Below are 20,130 nucleotides of genomic sequence, written 5' to 3' on the forward strand. Positions count from 1 at the left end.
CTGGGTCATCTATGTCACTCTTCTGTGCTGATCTTTGTTTGGCTGATCTCTCTTAGGTTCTTTCATGAGTTTAGCAGGTTGGTCTACTCGGCTGTGTGATCAAGGATCTTTCACTCACATCTGGCAACAGGCATGCTGTCATCCAAGATACTAGGATAACTGGGCCACATGTTGTTCTTCCTCTGGCAGTCTAGCATAGACTTTTACATATAGTGTCCAAAGAGTTCCAGGAACAGCAAAAAATAACAGACCTCACTGCTCAAGTGCTTTTCATGTTATATTTACAAATATCCCATTGGCCAAAGCAAGCACACAGCAAAGCCTAGATTGAAAGGGTAGGGAAATAAATGCTACCTTCTTGACAGGAGGAAGCCACACTGGAGAGAAGTGTGCCTACAGAGAGGAAATGAATCTGTGACAATCTGCAACAAAATCAAAGCCTGACACAGTATCTTCAAAAACCCAGCTCCCAATAAAAGAAACAGAAAATTCTTCTGCAGTGCTCAGAAACTTAACCCAACCGCACCTACCACAATGCACACTGTTGAAAGATAAAGTCATAAAAATTTTTATTAATGTCCCGAATCTAGGTAAAAGGACATTAGATGTAAGTCCTTCTCTTGTTCCTTTTCCTGAGATACAGTGGGATGTACAAAAGGTTAGAAAATGGCTTTGACTTTCTCTTACAGAAATAAAAGTTCTATTCCTACTCCCAGGTAAGAAATAATCAGAAAATTCAAAATATTTCAACAGAGAGAACAGAACCCAGGTGTTCTAACAAAAACTAAATACTCCCTCCCCTCTCTCCCTCTTCTCTTCCACTTTCCTTCTCTCCCCGCAATAGCATGTAGTTTGGAAAACTCAAATAATGTTGAAAGAGTCAAAAACTCACCCACTCTCTATAACAGCAAACTGAATATCTAGACAAAACCATTGAAGCATGAGTCAAACCCTATGAAATAGCAGAGAAAATACAAGGGAAGGAGGGAGGGAGAGAGAGCATGTAAAAAGACTAGGGATGTGGACTAGAATAACTCAAAAGAAGAAAATTTCTTATAATTTAATAAGTACATAAATCCAGTATAATAAAAGCTTAAAGGCCAATGATAAATCATTAGAATGATATATGACTTAGAAAGGGAAATTTAATTATAAAATACTAAGAGCAAACACAAAATAATTTTAGCATTAGAAATAGATTTCAAAATGGATGTAAAATATATTATGTATATATTTATAATATGAAGTTTTTATTCCTTTTAATTTCAGCTCAGCTTGTCTTATATTTAATTCAGTTCAAAGTATATATTAATTTTATCAGAAATAGTATCATTATCATGATCTAATTTTTATTATTTTTATCTTCTCCATCTTCTTCCTTTATATTATGTGAATAAACATATGTCCAAAATGATCTTTACTAAATGATAATAATGTTTGTTTTCAGATGATAGGAGTGACTGAACTTTTTTCAATCTTTTTAATTTTACTTTTTCTGCACTATCTGGAATCATGGTATCGGCATATATCAATTTTATAAATATGGTCAAATGATTTTTCATTAAAACAGAAAATAATGAAAATGAGAAGCAAACACATCAGAATATAAATGGTGGTTCTTTCTTGCTGGTGGGAAAATAAATAATTATTACATTATGCTTAATACTTCCCTGCAATGTTTTCTATTTCTAAAACATTTTTTATTTTAATTTAGAGTAAAAATGAATATGAATCACAAATATTGATGTCTACTGATTCTTTTTTTGTCCTCTGCTTGTGTTGTAGCTCGTATCTCCAGTAAAGTTCAGTAAAGTTCAGATGCTCCTCCTCTTTGTTACAAAAAAAACTAGAAAAGCATAAGTGGATGCCTAGACTAAGCCCCACCATGAATTAAACTACTTCCTGGGGGGGAAAAATGTGTTAAACATTTGAAATACTGCCACAGTACAGTCTGGTTAATATGAAAAAGCAGGATTTTAGCTCCAAATCCTGTTAAAGAGATACCTGTGAGTGATGAATGCAGTGTGGCATATTATAGAGATGGAGAGATAACAGTGGAAATAAGGAGGAAGACACCAGAGAACTGAGTGAGACTTTTGTGAAGTAACCAAATGTGTTATTGTAGTGAAATCATAAGCACCTTTGGCATGATGCTAAAAGGACAAGATTACGTAAAAGAACAATAACCGTAAATCCAGCACTAGTTGTTTTGCTATTGAAATGCAAGCCATGGGCAATAAGACTTGGAATGAAAAGAAAAACTCGCAGCAATAATGACTAACATCAGGAGAGAGAAAGTAATCTGGTAAGAAGCTGCCATTAAGGCTCTTTAATTATTTCCTCCCTCCTGCCTCTGCCTCCAGTGGTAAGAAGTCTTTCTAGAGAATCTGTCATATAAAATTAACACACAGAAATCCCTTGCATTCCTATACACTAACAATGAGAAAACAGAAAGAGAAATTAAGGAAACAAAACCATTCACCATTGCAATGAAAAAAATAAAATACTTAGGAATATATCTACCTAAAGAAACAAAAGACTTATATATAGAAAACTATAAAACACTGATGAAAGAAATCAAAGAGGACACAAATAGATGGAGAAATATACTGTGTTCATGGATTGGAAGAATATAGTGAAAATGAGTATACTACCCAAAGCAATCTATAGATTCAATGCAATCCCTATCAAGCTACCAACAGTATTTTTCACAGAACTAGAACAAATAATTTTGCAATTTGTATGGAAATATAAAAACCTCAAATAGCCAAAACAATCTTGAGAAAGAAGAATGGAACTGGAGGAATCAACCTGCCTGACTTCAGGCTCTACTACAAAGCCACAGTCATCAAGACAATATGGTACTGGCACAAAGATAGAAATATAGATCAATGGAACAAAATAGAAAGCCCAGAGATAAATCCACGCACCTACGGACACCTTATCTTCGACAAAGAAGGCAAGAATATACAATGGAGAAAAGACAATCTCTTTAACAAGCGGTGCTGGGAAAACTGGTCAACCACTTGCAAAAAAAATGAAACTAGAACACTTTCTAACACCATACACAAAAATAAACTCAAAATGGATTAAAGATCTAAATGTAAGACCAGAAACTATAAAACTCCTAGAGGAAAACATAGGCAAAACACTCTCCAACATAAATCACAGCAGGATCCTCTATGACCCACCTCCCAGAATATTGGAAATAAAAGCAAAAACAAACAAATGGGACCTAATTAAACTTAAAAGCTTTTGCACAACAAAGGAAACTATAAGCAAGGTGAAAAAACACCCTTCAGAATGGGAGAAAATAATAGCAAACGAAGCAACGGACAAAGAATTAATCTCAAAAATATACAAGCAACTCCTGCAGCTGAATTCCAGAAAAATAAACGACCCAATCAAAAAATGGGCCAAAGAACTAAAAAGACATTTCTCCAAAGAAGACATACAGATGGCTAACAAACACATGAAAAGACGCTCAACATCACTCATTATTAGAGAAATGCAAATCAAAACCACAATGAGGTACCATTTCACGCCAGTCAGAATGGCTGCTATCCAAAAGTCTACAAGCAATAAATGCTGGAGAGGGTGTGGAGAAAAGGGAACTCTCTTACACTGCTGGTGGGAATACAAACTAGTACAGCCACTATGGAGAACAGTGTGGAGATTCCTCAAAAAACTGGAAATAGAACTGCCATATGACCCAGTAATCCCACTGCTGGGCATACACACCGAGGAAACCAGAATTGAAAGAGACACGTGTACCCCAATGTTCATCACAGCACTGTTTATAATAGCCAGGACATGGAAGCAACCTAGATGTCCATCATCAGACGAATGGATAAGGAAGGTGTGGTACATATACACAATGGGATATTACTCAGCCATTAAAAAGAATACATTCGAATCAGTTCTATTGAGATGGATGAAACTGGAGCCCATTATACCAAGTGAAGTAAGCCAGAAAGAAAAACACCAATACAGTATACTAATGCATATATATGGAATTTGAAAGATGGTAACGATAACCCTATATGCGAGACAGAATAAGAGACACAGATACATAGAACAGTCTTTTGGACTCTGTGGGAGAAGGTGAGGGTGGGATGATCTGAGAGAATAGCACTGAAACATGTATATTATCATATGTGAAACAGAACGCCATTCCAGGTTCAATGCATGAGACAAATGCTCAGGGCTGGGGCAATGGGATGACCCAGAGGGATGGGATGGGGAGGGAGGTGAGAGGGGGGTCCAGGAAGGGGAACACATGTAAACCCATGGCTGATTCATGTCAATGTATGGCAAAAACCACTACAATATTGTAAAGTAATTAGCCCCCAACTAAAATAAATAAATTAATATAAATAAATAAAGAAAAAGAGAATCTGTCTCTAGGAGGCAGAGTAGCAAATCCAACCAAGCTCAGAGACTGAGCCTGTGATTCAAGAAGTGATCTGCGAGAACTTTGAGGAAGTCAGAGACCCCTGAGCTGATTAAAAATACCATCACAGTGAGAACCTAAAAAAGCTAATATGCAACCAAAAACATCTCTGCATCATCCAAAGAAGCCAAAATAATGCTAACTCTATCCTTGGCTTTATGTGGTAATATTAATAGGAAACTGTGTCCTGATAAATCCTCTCTACCAAGGGAGCTTGCCTTATGTTGGTGGGCTCACATAATCCTTATAGAGCAGTTACAACTAATCCAATTTATAGTGAAATTACAGAATACACAGAGAAACTAAGCAATTTCCTCAAGGCAATGTAGAGCCAGGATTCAAACCCAAGCAGCTCGGGACTCCAAAGCTTTTTCTAGCACCTAACATTAGAAGGGAGAAGGCAATGGCACTCCACTCCAGTACTCTTGCCTGGAAAATCCCATGGATGGAGGAGCCTGTTAGGTGGCAGTCCATGGGGTCGCAAAGAGTCGGACATGACTAAGCGACTTCACTTTCACTTTTTACTTTCATGCATTGGAGAAGGAAATGGCAACCCACTCCAGTGTTCTTGCCTGGAGAATCCCAGGGACGGCGGAGCCTGGTGGGCTTCTGTCTATGGGGTCGCACAGAGTCGGACATGACTGAAGCGACTTAGCAGCAGCAGCAGCAGCAGCAACATTAGAAATCAATGTTACTTCATAATGAGCACAGAAATTGAGTTTATTTTATAATGTGATAAAACTGGAAAACCCTAGGGTAGAACCCTAAAGAAATGCCAAGGTTTCTTTTTTTTTTTCCTATTATAATTAATCTGGACTTAATTTCATTTTTAAGGTGGGGTTTTTTAATGGATGATTCAAAAATAATTAAATTGTGGTTTTGAAAACTATTTAATTTAGCCAAAGCAGGGATAGAGCTTGATGATAAACGAATGATGTTGATGAAATGAATTTCCATACTTGAAAATAACCTCAGTGAGATCTAGACCAATTTTGAGAAAAGAACTTTAAGCACATCTAGTGTCTGTTGTAATAGAGTTAAGCATCAACACATTCCCTTTAAACTGCTTCCAGAGAGTCTATTTAAAAAGACATATTTTCAAAAGAAAAAAGATCCATTGTACAGCCAAGCTGTAAACGACCACATATTGATCAAATCTACCATGGAAATACTAGAAATACTTCCGAAAATCACTCTTTTCTGTAGTTGTGAATGCAACTCATCTACCAAAAAAAAGTGTTTCTAAGGCACCATCATATCCTGAAGCAAATATTTTCAATTTTCAATATTTCATATTTACAAACAGTGTTTTTTAGGTATCTACACAACTTCCCCCTTGAATAGGTATAGAATCTCAGACTGCAATGTCCTTTTGTCTATGTTTATAATCGGTAATGCTTTGCTGACCACTTAACTCTAACCCTGTCTTATATCCTTTATATTCTGTTCTGCCACTAAGGCTTAGCCACAAGTAACTTGTGAAATGTAGTTGAAAGACTATCAGGTACAGAGATAAGGGAACCAAGTTTGAATTTTAAATCAAACTGATTGGCAGTCAAATCAACATAGCCATGTAATTCCACAGGGCAAGGACAATTGCCACCTTGATCCCAGTGCCTAGAAGAGTAGGTAGGCATTTGATCAGGATTTGTTGAAAATGAAAATAACATGCTTTAACCATACGATAGAATTATTGTTAAGATTAATATAGGAAGTATGTTTTTAAATTAGGAAACGTAATCTTTAAGAAGTTTTAGGTTCACAGAAAAATTAAGCAGAAAGTACATAGGTTCCAGAGATTTTCTGTTCCTATATATACAACCTTCACCACTACTGACATTCTGCACTACAGTGGTATATTTACTATAACTGATGAACCTACATCGACACATCATTATCACCTTAAGTCCAGAGATTAGGCTAGGGTTCACTTTTATGTCACATGTCCTATGGGTTTTGACAAATGTATACTGACATGTAGCTACCACTGTAGTATCTTACAGAATAGTTTTACTGTCCTAAAAATCCTCAGTGTTCCATCTCTTCATCCCCTCTCTTCCCTAATCCCAGCAACCATTAATTTTTCTATTGTCTCCCAACGTTTTGTCTTTGCCAGGATGTCATATAGTGGGAATTAAACAGCATATAGCCTAGATTGGCTTTTCTCATCAAGTAATATGCATTTAAGCTTCCTCCATGTCTTTTCATGGCTTGATAGCTCGTTTATTGTTAGCACTGAGTAGTAATTGAGTGTCTGGATGTACTAAAGTTTATTTAGAAGTACTTTTAAACTGAAAAACATAACACTAGTTATCATTACAGTCACTGTGTTTGTTGAAGTGACATTTCAGCCCTTGTTGAGGCACAGAGAACTACTGATTCTTCATTTTTCAGCAACAAAAAAAGGATGTAAAAATATGCTCAGGACATTGGCCGAGGTATATCCAAAAATCACACCTATAATGCAATCAGCTTGTAACTGTTTCTCTGTAGAATGCTAATGTGGCATGAACTTGATGCTGAATAGTCACACGTCCTTTCACAGAGATTAAGAAAATTTCTAGACAAATATATGCTTCTTCCTCATCTCCAAAAACCAATTCAACATCAAACCCATCAAACCTAGTACTGAAAATTTTAAAAGGGGAAGATGAAGTGTCAATGTCAGTCTTCTCTGATAGGGACCTAAGACTGAAATGAATCCTGATGAAATCAGCATCAAAGCAAGACTTTGAGACAGAGGAACACCAGCTTCCCTTGCCAAGCCAAGACTGACTGAACATGAGACATGGGTTCCTCCTTGCTGGATGGTAGAACAGAATCAAATTGTCCCTAGATAGTGCAGTTAAAGGTATAATTCATTTTGCTAGTTTACCCTTTGATATTTTTCTCTAACAGAATTCTACTGGGTGCAATTTTTATGAAGTTCTGGGCTTCTATTTCATTATATTTTTCAACATGCTAAAACCATTTGATAAATCAGATTTAACCTCTAATAAAAGTTAAATTTATTAAATAGTAAAGAGGGAAGCAGAGTGCCTTTACTGGGATCATGATCTGTGCCTCTCAAAATCTGATTATTGCCCAATTCAAGTAAATAGATTGAAATAGAAGAGGTCCAGAAAGAAGACATTCCACAGAAACATGCTACCTTTGTGTTCTCTGGGTCATCTTTCAAGCCAGGTACCAGTACAACCCTGAATATTCATTGGAGGGACTAATGCCAAAGCTCCACTACTTTGGCCACCTGATGCAAACAGGTGACTCATTGGAAAAGACCCTGATGCTGGGAAAGATTGAAAGCAAAAAGAGAAGAGGGAGGCAGAGGATGAGATGGCTGGATAGCATGAATGAACATGAACTTGGGCAAACTCTGGGAGATGGTGAGTGACAGGGAGGCCTGGTGTGCTGCAGTCCATGAGGTCACAAAGAGCTGGACATGACTTAGTGACTGAACAACAACCACCAGGACAGCTCACTTAACCCAAACTGTGTCACTCTCTTTTTGGTATTCAGGGCTGCAGATTCCAAGGGACACGACACAGCTTTTTGTTGCTATTGTTATATTTTGTGGGGAAAATAATTAGAAGAGCCATTGCAAAGTGTAACTTAACTCAATGTTAAGCTGACAAGTGTTAAGTTCATAGGGATGCATGTGGTCTGTCTCAAGAAAGAAGCAGGTAGAAGGTCCATGTGTTCTTTCAGATTCTTTGTTTTAGGGTCACAGTTCTATTCACTCATTTCTTTACCCAGTTTTCTACATATCTAGTAGAACTTTATCAGGTGAAGCAGGAGAGTGCAGTAATACCTTTCAACTTTGGTTCAAAAATAATTAACCTGGGCTTCTGGAAGAGAATGGCAGAGGTGGATTGTAATTCTTCATTGGCCATTCTTTTTAGTGATGATGATTACGTCAAAGCATCTTAGATATAATCTCCTTTATCTGACCTTACTACATCAAGAAGCTTATAGCTTTATGTGAGGACTGCCTCAAATAGCCCTATCTAATTCTGGCACAAAATCATTATCTAAAAGAAATTAAATTTGATTCATCTTGTTCTTATCATTATTACTTTGAATACCTATTATTAACTAACTTTGAATCTCCTTGCAACCTAATGTTCTGAGATTTATATATCAAACACCAATTATCTTATTCTAGAGTTAAATTCAATTCCATTAAAGTTTCATTTTTATGCATTCCCATGTTGTAAAGTCAAAACTAAAGTTAGAGCTTCCCTGGTGGATTAGTGGTAAAGAGCCTACTTGTCAATGCAGGAGACACAGGTTCAATCCCTGATCCAGAAAGATCCCACGTGCCATGGAGCAACTATGACTATGTACCACAGCAATTGAGCCTGTGCTCTAGAGCCCACGACACACAAATACTGAGTCCATGAAGCCTGTGCACCCTGGGCCTCTGTTCTGCAACAAGAGAAGCCACTGCCATGAAAACCGTGCGACCACAACTAGAGAAAAGCCCACACAGCAATGAAGACCCAACACAACCAAAATAAATAAATATTATTTCTTAAAACATAAAAAAAAAACCCCTAAAATTAAAAGGATTTTTCTTTGATCCCTAAATGAAATTAAAGCAATTTCAATTTTCAGTTCAGGAGTTGAACCATGAAGTTGGAGGGAAAAGTAAGATAATTATAGGTCAGAGGGTTAACTTTATAAAAATAACCAAGGAACTCCTCCCATTCCCTTTTGCCTTAGAAGCAATTTCCCATATACCAACATCTAATTTCTTTACTAACCTCCTAGGTATTGTCCTAAAAATATTAGGATAATATAGAATCCTAGAGCAGTAAAAATTTCCTCCATAGTTGGTTATTTCTGGGAAACAAAACTTTCTCTTTATTTTTGCTACTTTCAATTCTGTTACAGAAACATAAACCTCTTCTACTCCTTACATTGCTCTTGGATACTGCAAAACACATTCACATGGCTCTAATTCAGCTAGATGCTGAAAGAAAATACTTGCGATACATTGTATTTGGAAATGACTTGTTAAAATTAATACTGTTAAGTCATTAAAACATAGTTCCAGTGAAAGCAATTTGATTGGATTTCATTACATAGAATGAAAACATTTTCTCATAATGAAATTTTTTGTTTGTTTAGGCATTTTTGCTCATTTAGGCTGCTTAGAGACTTCTTTCTCACAATCATTTTCACTCTTTAATAACTTCAGTCAATGCAGATTTTGCTTGGTCTGAAATATACCGTTACCAATTTATGTCCACTACAAAGTAAATGTTGAAAGTTATTGTTAATAATTCAAAAAAAAAATTAGGGAGAGAAAAGGATTTGGGGGAAAGAATGTGAATAAATAGAAAGGTAAGTGCTAGATTATTGACAATTTTTGTTTATTTAGAAGGGTTTTTCTTAAAAATCAGCATGTATTTAACTGACTTCATTTCCATATAATAATTTACTGAATGTCCATCTGAGAACTAATAAAATCTTCAGAAATCTAGTAAATTATCCCTTCTGTGGAACTGCTAAGCAAATGCTAAAGGGAATGATAGATACCATTTTCATGAATAATGTTATTAGGTCCTATCTATTCCTCCTATGTAGTTTAGGTTCTCTTTTTTAATTTTCTGGTTCAAAGTTATAAAGCAAATTAGTAAAAGCTAGAGAAGTAAAGAATTTAAAGAGAAGTGGTAGAAACAAAATATTTATGAGCCAAAGGAGTTGATTTTTGCCAAAAGGATCCAAGAAGCCAAAAATCACATCCTTCTGCTCTAAGGTACAGAGTTTAGTATGTTTGTTTTCATTTCTGAAGAAGAACAAGAAAATAAAAAACATCAATTGTCACCTAAAGAATTTGGAACCATTCAAAACCTTTTCCTTCTTCCCCAAATGCCTGGAGAACTTGGCTCGGAAACCACTCTATCACTGTAAAAATAAATGAGAAGATTGTGCATAATACCATAGAAATCCAAGTTAGTGGTGTATTGAGAGGGATCTGCTTTCCTGTTCCCAGATGATTGAATTAAGGCATGAACTGCAGGGAATGCTTTCGAAATAACTCTGTTCATTATAGATGCTTTTGGAGGAAAAATCCAAAGTGTTCCAAATCCCACAGGCCGCTCTGCTATACTGAGTGGCCTTTGGGTTGACATCCATACTAGTCAACTTACAACAAGCTTAAATCCCACAACAGCTCTGCTGGCCAGAATATTTTTATCACAGAAAGAACCAAGAAAATGACTTGAAATAGGCTGGTCTTGAGTTAGAGCTACAGTAAATACGAGTATTTAAATTCACAAGTGAAGTTTGCCTTCTATCAGGAGTGCAATCATGTCTGTTTATTGAGATGCTGAGTACGGACAACACGGTAATAAAATGAACAGAGACTCTAGTTCCAAGCTCAGGCCCAGAACATAATAGGTGCGTAAGAAATATATGACTGTTGAGCCCAAACCCAAAACTCTCAGCCAAAACTTTGTTTCCTTAAAAGAAATCAATCACAACTTAAATTGCTTGTGAATCATCTGATTTACTATAGAAGATACATGGTTCGTTTGCAGAAGAAATTATATCTTTTAAGTTCCGCATCAAGATATAATAAAAAATGTTCTGCCATAGAGATATTTGGAAGTGATATAATATGACCGGCTGGTCATAAGTATTTTTTTTTTATTTGAGAAACTCAAAACTCATACTTCATGTTTTTAGCTGTAACCTCTTATCCCACCATATCTGCCAGTAAACAATTTTGTTCCACTTTGACTTCTATTTCCTGTACCATAATTCTATCTTCCTTCTTCCTCACTCAGTATAATAAACAAATACATGTTCGTCCTCATGGATTTAGAATTACATGTAGGTGCAATTAGTTCTCTTCTGTGATTCACTGATACTTGCTCCAAGAAACAGTACCTATCAAAACTCAAATCATTTTATTAAATTCATCAATCACTTACCACAAACTTGAAGGTAACACATTCTTAATCTCTCCTGCCCTCAGGGAAACCAACAATCTAAAGTTGTGTCAAGTTCTTCAAGATTTGTTCACATTTTTATTCTTATACAGACAACATCTGGGTCATAGGAGATGGGAAGAACTTGTGGAGAATTCCCTATATAACTGTCTAGGAAAGCAAAGGAACTTGTTAACAGGAGAGGTAACCCAATTAGAATAATTGGCATTTGCAAGGCATGGTTATATTCTGAAGACTCAGTTTGGCTTTCACCCAATTTCACCTCCTGTCACATAGACAAGGAGTCTGCATTTATAGTCAAAAACCACAAATCTCCAGGGAACTAAAATGAATTTGGGTTTGTTTCTGAGGGTTATTTTCTTCTACACAGAGAGCAAGTGAAATTAACTCTAGCTAACACTTTGAAGGTAAGAAAACAGGATTTGGATGACAAAAGGAAAGATTTCTTTTTTCATCAGGCAACTGCTTTTCATCTCTCAATTTTTTCCTGAATGTCATATTTTTTAATGTTATTAAATCATAATTTCCCTGATGTCTGAGAAGAAATTACACCATGAAGGTAAAGCAGTTCGTACTTGAGATATAACCAACGAAGTATTTCAACCTACCCTATAGGGTCTGACTGACTCAGACCTTGAATGCAAAAAGTTGAGTCTGCTGCTTCTCTCTCGCTTAACAGAGAGGCAAACACACTGTCAGCACTCAATTAATTAACTATGATACGAGATCCTGGGAGGCAATTTGTGGTCCACTCCTGGACATCCTTCCCTTTGGCATGGCTCACTCTGCAGTGGTTTGGCTGCTGTTCCCACTGAAATGATGGAAAATATCTGACACTTTACCCAGATGGGGGGGGTAAAATCCTTTACATGAGGAACCACCAACTTACTGAGGAGGAAAGCAGTGAGAAAAACAACTTCTTTTCACTGTCAGAGACAGTCAGATTATACAGAGTTTTTGATGGAACCTTGAGAGATACACTGAGAAGGACTTATGCCCTCTGCATCCAAGTGGGTTTTTCTTTCAGTGGTTAGTTGTTTCTTTGAAAACGTAGAGACCTCTTAAAAGTCAGTATGGCATGGCATGGTATTCAGTCACTTATTAACACCAAAAGCATAGATTACACTACATAATTAAACTTTTAAAAATAATCCCAGCCACAAAGTACAAAGTCAACTCAAACATGGAGGCAACATGGACAACTTTTTCTCGGAAAACAAAGACATCTGCTGTTGTCCTGCTCAATGAGATTTAAGAAGTAGGGCTCTAGAATTAAAATACTCAACCCATTGCCTTTTTCTGTCCACAGTTTCACTGAAGTAGCATCCAGACAGATTACGATATTATTACCAGAATACACATGGAAAACATAGCAAATAAAACATTGCTTTATTAAGATATGAACATTAATTTATCTAAGATATTATTTATAGGTTTCTGCCTCTTGTTCTCGGAGAAGGCAATGGCACCCCACTCCAGTACTCTTGCCTGGAAAATCCCGTGGATGGAGGAGCCTGGCAGGCTACAGTCCATGGGGTCGCTAAGAATCAGACATGACTGAGCGACTTCACTTTCACTTTTCCCTTTCATGCACTGGAGAAGGAAATGGCAACCCACTCCAGTATTCTTGCCTGGAGAATCCTAGGGACGGCGGAGTCTGGTGGGCTGCCGTCCATGGGATCGCACAGAGTCGGACACGACTGAAGCGACTTAGCAGCAGCAGCAGCCTATTGTTCTAAGTCCTCCCTTCTCTGAGCACTGTCTCCACAACTGTAAGGTTATTTTGTTAGTACCTCTTGTTCTCTGGCTGTGGGCACACGGACCAAGGATGAGGGCCTTCAAGGAGTCTGAAGAAATTCAGATTTCTTCTTTCATGAACAGAAATTAAATGAGTGATAAGTGAAAGTCACTCAGTCATGTCTGACTCTTTGCAACTCCATGGACTATATAGTCCATGGAATTCTCCAGGCCAGAATACTGGAGTGGGTAGCCTTTCCCTTTTCCAAAGGATCTTCCCAACCCAGGGATCAAACCCAGGTCTCCCGCATTACAGGCGAATTATTTACCAGCTGAGCCCTGGAGAAATTGGGAACATGGGATTCCAGTCACTCCATCGTCGACAGTGGATCATAGGGAAAATGTCACTTAATGGAGTCACCATTTCCATATGTCAGAAATGATGCCTGGCATAGGCAGAAAGAATTTGGGAAACATTTTTTTAATTTATTAAACATCGTGATGAAAGGTCTTCTGTAAAGCATTGTGGGACACTTGATGAATGAGTAAAATGTCTATGCCCACGGTAGACATATTTTTTTAAATAACTTTATTTAGTTATTTATTTATTTTTGGCTCTGCTGCGTCTTCATTGCTACATGGGCTTGTCTCTAGTTGCAGCGAGTGGAGGCTACTCTCTAGTTGTGGTGTGCAGACTTCTCATCGTGATGGCTTCTCTTGTAGAGCACAGGCTCTGGGGTGCACAGTAGTTGCACCTCCTAGTAGCTGTAGCTCCCAGGCTCTAGAGCACCAGCTCAACAGTTGTGGCACATGGGCTTAGTGGCGCTACAGCATGTGGGAGCTTCCTGGATCAGAGATTGAAACTGTGTTTCCTGCATTGGCAGTCAGATTCTTTACCACTGAGCCACCAAGGAAGCCCCAAGGTAAATATTTTTGAAGTAAAATGCAACATAGTCAGTTATAAGTTTCATGATAAAAGGCATATATGATGACTGAGTCAGAGATGATAAAAGTATCAGTGCTGGAGTGAGAAACACTGCAGTTGAATCCTGCCACTTACCAGCTATGGGTCTGTTAATGACCTACCGCTTAGTATGTGAACAGCTCCAGAATAGCTAGAAGAGACAGTAATTATGATGTGGAAAACACTCAGGGTTAGAGTTCACAGAGGGTGACATTGGAGTCCAGTAATGAAAGTTGCTATAATTTCAGGAGTAAGAAAAGGTATTCTAGGCAAGCGAAAAAGAAGAACAAAAATACAGAGACAGGAGAATACACAGGCTAGCCACATTGCTTACAACAGAGAGTTGTAGAAGATGTAGTGGGTGAAAGGAAATAAGCAGTAAAAGCCCATTAGTGCCAAGTGATAGGAACTGAAAATTATTCTAAGGAAACCAGAAGACTGCTAAAGACTATTTTTTAAATTAGAAAGAAACAATCAAATCTGTGCTTCAGAAAAATAGGAATATTAAAATATGATAATATGCAGACAGAATGAAAACAATGAGATCAGTTAGAAGGCTGTTGTCGTGGCCTTGGAATTTCCCCCATCTACGTGACAGTTCTTACATCAAGAGGAATAGAAAGCTAATTTCTGCATTTGAGGACCAGATGTTTAAAATACCTAGGCTTACCCAAAGGCCATTTTATTTATGAATTTCTACATCTAAAACATATGTTCCACTCTTTAACACCCAGTTCAAGATACCCAAGGGGAGGAAACCATCTAAAAATGGGCTTCCTACATCCAGGCCCTAATAATAGATAACAGATCTGCCTTAATGCTCCATACCCAGGATTTACCAGAAGTTCCTTAAACCACACCTGGCATATCAAAAACTGGTAACTAGAAGGACATTTTATTTATTTATTATTTATACTGTGCTTTCTGTCATAATGGTTTTTGAGGCAATGCACCCTGAAGTTTAAATGAGTATATCATACAGTTCTGAGAATCCAAGAACAAACATAAGGAAAAGCACCTCTAATTTATAAGCCCATCCTTATATGTCAACCTTTGGGAAATTCATAAATACTTACATTTTTGTTCTTCATAATGAGTAATGGAAAAAGAATAAAATATGAGACTGGAGGAGATGGAAGCTCAGACAAGGAAAAGATGAAAGAGACTAAGATGGAGCCCAGTGTCCAAGAAAATTAAGGAAGGAGAGAAAGAAAATTGAGTTAGTGATTACAAAGGAAGAGTTTTGCAAAAGGGAATGAATGAAAGCCACTCAGACCGAGAATGTTTGTGGTATATCTATTCAATGGAATACTAGTCAGCAAAAAAAGGATAAACTAATGATACATGTAAAAGTATAAATGAATCTCAAAACAGTTATGCTGGGTGAAGTCAGAAAAAAATAGAGTACAAACTAGGATTCCATTTACACAAAAGGCTAGAATATCAGATTAATTCACAGTAGTAGAAAACAGATTAGTGGTTTCCTAAAAATGGACGTTAAGCTATTGTGATAGAAATTAGAATAATATTTAGCTTTAGCAAAAGGAAGGGAATAGACTGGAAAAGATCACAAGGAAAATTTCTGAGATAATGAAAATATTCTGTATCTTCAAAGGGTTTGGGTGATATGCATTTAAAAGTCATAGAACTGTACACTGAAAACACAAGCACTTCATACATGTAGTTTATACTTATATAAACTTCAAGTGTAAATACGTAAAATGTAAAATGAAATGTAATTTTAAAGGATCTGGAATAAACTGCTTGCCATTAAATTAGACAACAAATTAACAGATTTCTAAAAAGACACAAAACTATCAAACCTGACTCAAAAAGAAACAGAAAATTTGAGTAGATCTGTAACAGATAAAAGATTGAATCAATTTTAAAACATCAAACAATAAGAGGCTAGACCTCAATGGTCTTACTTTTTAATTTCACCAAGCATTTAAAGAAGAATTAACCCTAGTCCTTTATAAACTATTCAAAAATATACAAGAATGAATACTTCCTAGCACATTCTATGAGGCAGTATTAACCTGATAACAAATCAAAGCAAAGACATCACAAGAAAAATTTACAGGCAAATATCTCTTATAAAAATAGATAGGCAAATTCTCAACAATATAATAGAAAACTAAATCTAGCAATATACAAAAAGGATTATACAGCATGATCAAGTGGGACTTATCCTAGAAATGCAAGGTGTTTCTGAAAATCCATTTAATATACTATATTAATACAATAAAGGCCAAAAACCACATGATCATCTCAATAGATAAAGAAAAATCATTTTGACAAACACTTCCATGATAGAAACATTCAGCAAACTAGAAATATAGACGAGAACTTCTTCAGCCTGATGATACATCTGTGAAAAAACCCAGTGCTAACATTATAGTTAATAATGAACACTGAATCCTTCTTCTAATATTAAGAAGAAGATAAGGATGTCCACTCTTACAGCTTCTCTTCAGCATTAGAATGGAGGTGGAGGGTCTAGTCAAGTAAGACTAGGAAGGAAAAGAAATAGAAGGCAACCAGATTGAAACAAAAGAAGTAAAAGTAATTCAACTTGCATATAACATGATCTTATATATAAAAAAAATCCTATGAAACTCACAGAATAACTATTATAAAAATAAGCTTTGCAAAGTTGTAGAATATAAAATCAATATGCAAATATCAATTATGTTTGTATATACTAGCAATGAACAACCCTAAAAGAAACTGAGAAAAGAGTTTTATGTATCATACCCTCAAAAAGATAAAACACTTAGAAACAATTTCAACAAAGAAGTACAATCTAGTCCACTGAAAAGTATACATATTATAGAAGGAAATTAAAGAAAGTCTAAATAAATGATGAGATATTCCATGTTCATGGATCAGAAGACTAAATACTATTAAGATCTTAGATTTGACAAAACTGTATCAAAATACCAGCTAGGTATTTTGCACAAATTAGCAAAGTGATTCTAAAATTCACATGGAAATTCAAGGGACTTGAATAGCAAAAAATTCTTGAGAAAGAATAAAGTTAAATGACTCACACTTGGAGACTTCCAAACTTACTTTTTGAATTACTGTTTTCATTTTCTTCAGATATATACCCACGAATGGAATTGCTGGATCATAGAATAGTTCTATTTTCAATTTTTTAAAGAATCTCTATGCTATTTTCTATAGTGGCTCTACCACTTTACATTCCCATCCAGAGTTTAAGGTACAACACAAGGAATATAGCCAACATTTTAAATAAATTTACGTGGATCACAATCTATAAAAAATATTGAATCACTATGTTTTACAACTGAAAATAATATAATATTGTAAATCCAGTACTCTGCCCTCCACCGAAAAAAGTTACTATAAAGCTACAGTAATCAAAACAGTGAGTTACAGGCATAATGATACATAGTAGAAAAATAGCATCTCCAAAGATGTCCGTGCCCTGATCCCCTCAGCCTGGGAATATGTTACTTTACATGGCAAAAGAGAATCTGCAGATGTGATTAAGAATCTTGAAATGGGGAAAGTATCCTGGATTATCAAAATGGGCCCAATGAAATCACAAGAATCCTTACATGGAAAGAGGAGAACAGAAGAGAAAGAGTTGGAGAAGATGTGATGAAAGTAGAGGTCAGAATAATTTGATTACTGCTTTCAAGGTGGAAGTACTGAAGTGCTCTGAGATCAGTCATGCCCCATACTTTGTGACCCTTCTGGACTGTAGCCCACCAGGCTCCTCTGTCCATGGGATTCTCCAGGGAAGAATATTGGAGTTAGTTGCTATTTCCTCCTGCAGGGGATCTTCCCAACCCAGGGACTGAACCTGTGTCTCCTGACTGTGAAGGAATACATACAGTGTCTAGAAACTAGCAAAAGCAAAGCTCTCGCAGAGCCTCTAGAGAGAACACAGCCCTGCAAAAAAGCTGGGTTTAGCCTAGTGAGACCATTTCAAAATACTATAAGATTTTTAATTTGTATTATTTTAAGTCATTATGTTTGTGCTAATTTGTGATGCAACAATAGGAAACTAATATAATAAACAGATAAATAGAATAAGTTGATAGTCCAGAAATAAACCTTATATTATCCATCTATTTTCAACAAGGCATCAAGACAATTAAAAGGCGAAAGCATAGTATTTTCAACAAATGGTTTTTGGATGACTGAATATTCACATACAAAAAAATGAAGTTGGAACCCCTACCTCACTCAGACCACAAATTAACTCACAATGTGTTACAGACCTAAATATAAGAACTAAAACTTTAACGCTCTTGGAGGAAAACAGAAGTAAATGTTTGTGACCTCGAGTTAATCCATATTTACTTAAATATCACATCAAAAGCACAAGAAGGAAACAAATTTTTTAAAAATCAGATTTTAGAAAATTAAATATTTTATACTTCAGAGAACACCATCAAGAAAGTAAAATGACCACTCACTGATATAAAATACTTGTGAATCATATATTGGATGAAGGACTTTTATCTAGAATATGCAGAGAATATCTACAGTTCCAAAATAAAAGATACATGACTCAATTTTAAAGTGGGCAAGGACCTGAATAGACACTTTTTCAAGACTTACTAATGGCAAAAAAGAAAATCCACATGAATGGTGCCCAATATCATTAATCATTTAGGAAATGCAAATAAAAATCACAGTGGGATTCCACTTCACATACTCATTTAAGACGGCTATAATTAAAAAAGACAGACAATAACAACTGTTGGCTTGAATGTGAAGAAATTGGTACCCTCAGACATTTCTAGTGGGACTGTAAAATGGTGTAGCCACTTTAGAAAACAGTCTTCAAAATGTTAAACACAGAGTTACTATATAACCCAGAAATTTCACCATTTTCTTACCTGGCAATACATTTCCTTACTCAACAATTAAAAAGAAATGAAGTATTGATACATGATACAGTATAGATAAACCATGAAAACATTATGCTAACTAAAAACAAGCCACTCACAAAAGACTCCATATTGTATGATTCCATTTGGCAAATTCAGAAGGGCCTGAAAAAGAAAGCTAACCAAAGATATAGGAAAAATTATGCACAGTGTTAAGTTTATAAAATTGAACAGGACCAAACTGCATGCTTCAGGAAAATTGGAGATATCAAGGGAATATTTTGCCCAAAGATGAGCACAATAAAGGACAGAAACAGTAGAGACCTAGTAGACACTGAAGAGATCAAGAAGAGATGGAAAGAATACACAGAAGAACTGTACAAAAAATATCTAAATGAACTGGATTACTTCAGTGCTGTGGTCAGCCACCCAGAGTCAGAAATTCTGGAGAGCAAAGTCAAGTGGGTCTTAGGAAGTACTGCTGTTAATAAAGCTAGCGGATGTGATGGAATTCCAGTTAAACTATCCAAAATCCTAAAGAATGATGACATCAAGGTGTTACATTCAATATGTCAGTAAATGTGGAAGACCCAGCAATGGCCACAGGACAGGAAATGGTCAATCCTCACCCCAGTTCCCAAGAAGGGTAGTACTAAAGAATGTGTTAACCGTTTGACAGTTTCACTCATCTCCCATGCTAGTAAGGTCATGCTTAAAATCTTGCATGCTAGGCTTTAGCATTATGTGAATCAAGACTTTCCAGATGTCCAAGCTGGGTTTAGAAAAGGAAGAAGAACCAGAAATCAAATTGCCAACAATCATTGGATCATAGAGAAAGCTAGGGAACTCCAGAAAAATATCTACCTCTGTTTCATCCATTACGTCAAAGCCTTTGACTATGTGGATCATAATAAACTGTGGAAAGCTCTTAAAGGGATAGGAATACCAGACCATCTTACCCGTCTCCTGAGAAACTTACGTGCAAGTATTTTGTACTTCAGAGAACACAAACTGTTGCTTCTTGACCCTGTATGGAACAGTTTGAACCCTGTAGGGAACAACTGATTGTTTCAAGATTGAGAAAGGAGTACGACAGGGCTGTCTGCTGTCACCTTGTTTGTTTCATCTACGTGGTGAACATATCAT

The 20,130-nt window shown here is 36.3% G+C and overlaps 1 protein-coding gene across 5 annotated transcripts in view; it reads right to left on the minus strand.

The window, feature by feature from the left end:
* Positions 1-20,130, minus strand: part of DKK2 (dickkopf Wnt signaling pathway inhibitor 2) — a 610,668-nt gene that overhangs the window by 405,452 nt on the left and 185,086 nt on the right. For 2 of the 5 annotated variants that reach the window (XM_081484668.1, XM_081484706.1), the window contains exon 1: positions 7,605-7,828. The exons of 2 other annotated variants lie outside the window; for them this stretch is intronic. The gene's annotated coding sequence lies outside the window, so the exon portion shown is untranslated. Of the gene's footprint in view, positions 1-7,604; positions 7,829-8,719; positions 8,821-20,130 lie in introns of those variants that run through there. One more of the 5 variants, XM_081484675.1, reaches the window with a different exon arrangement.

This window comes from Giraffa tippelskirchi, chromosome 1 (assembly GCF_054371585.1).
Source record: "Giraffa tippelskirchi isolate mGirTip1 chromosome 1, T2T-mGirTip1v1.2.pri, whole genome shotgun sequence".
NCBI classification, from domain to species: Eukaryota; Metazoa; Chordata; class Mammalia; order Artiodactyla; family Giraffidae; genus Giraffa; species Giraffa tippelskirchi.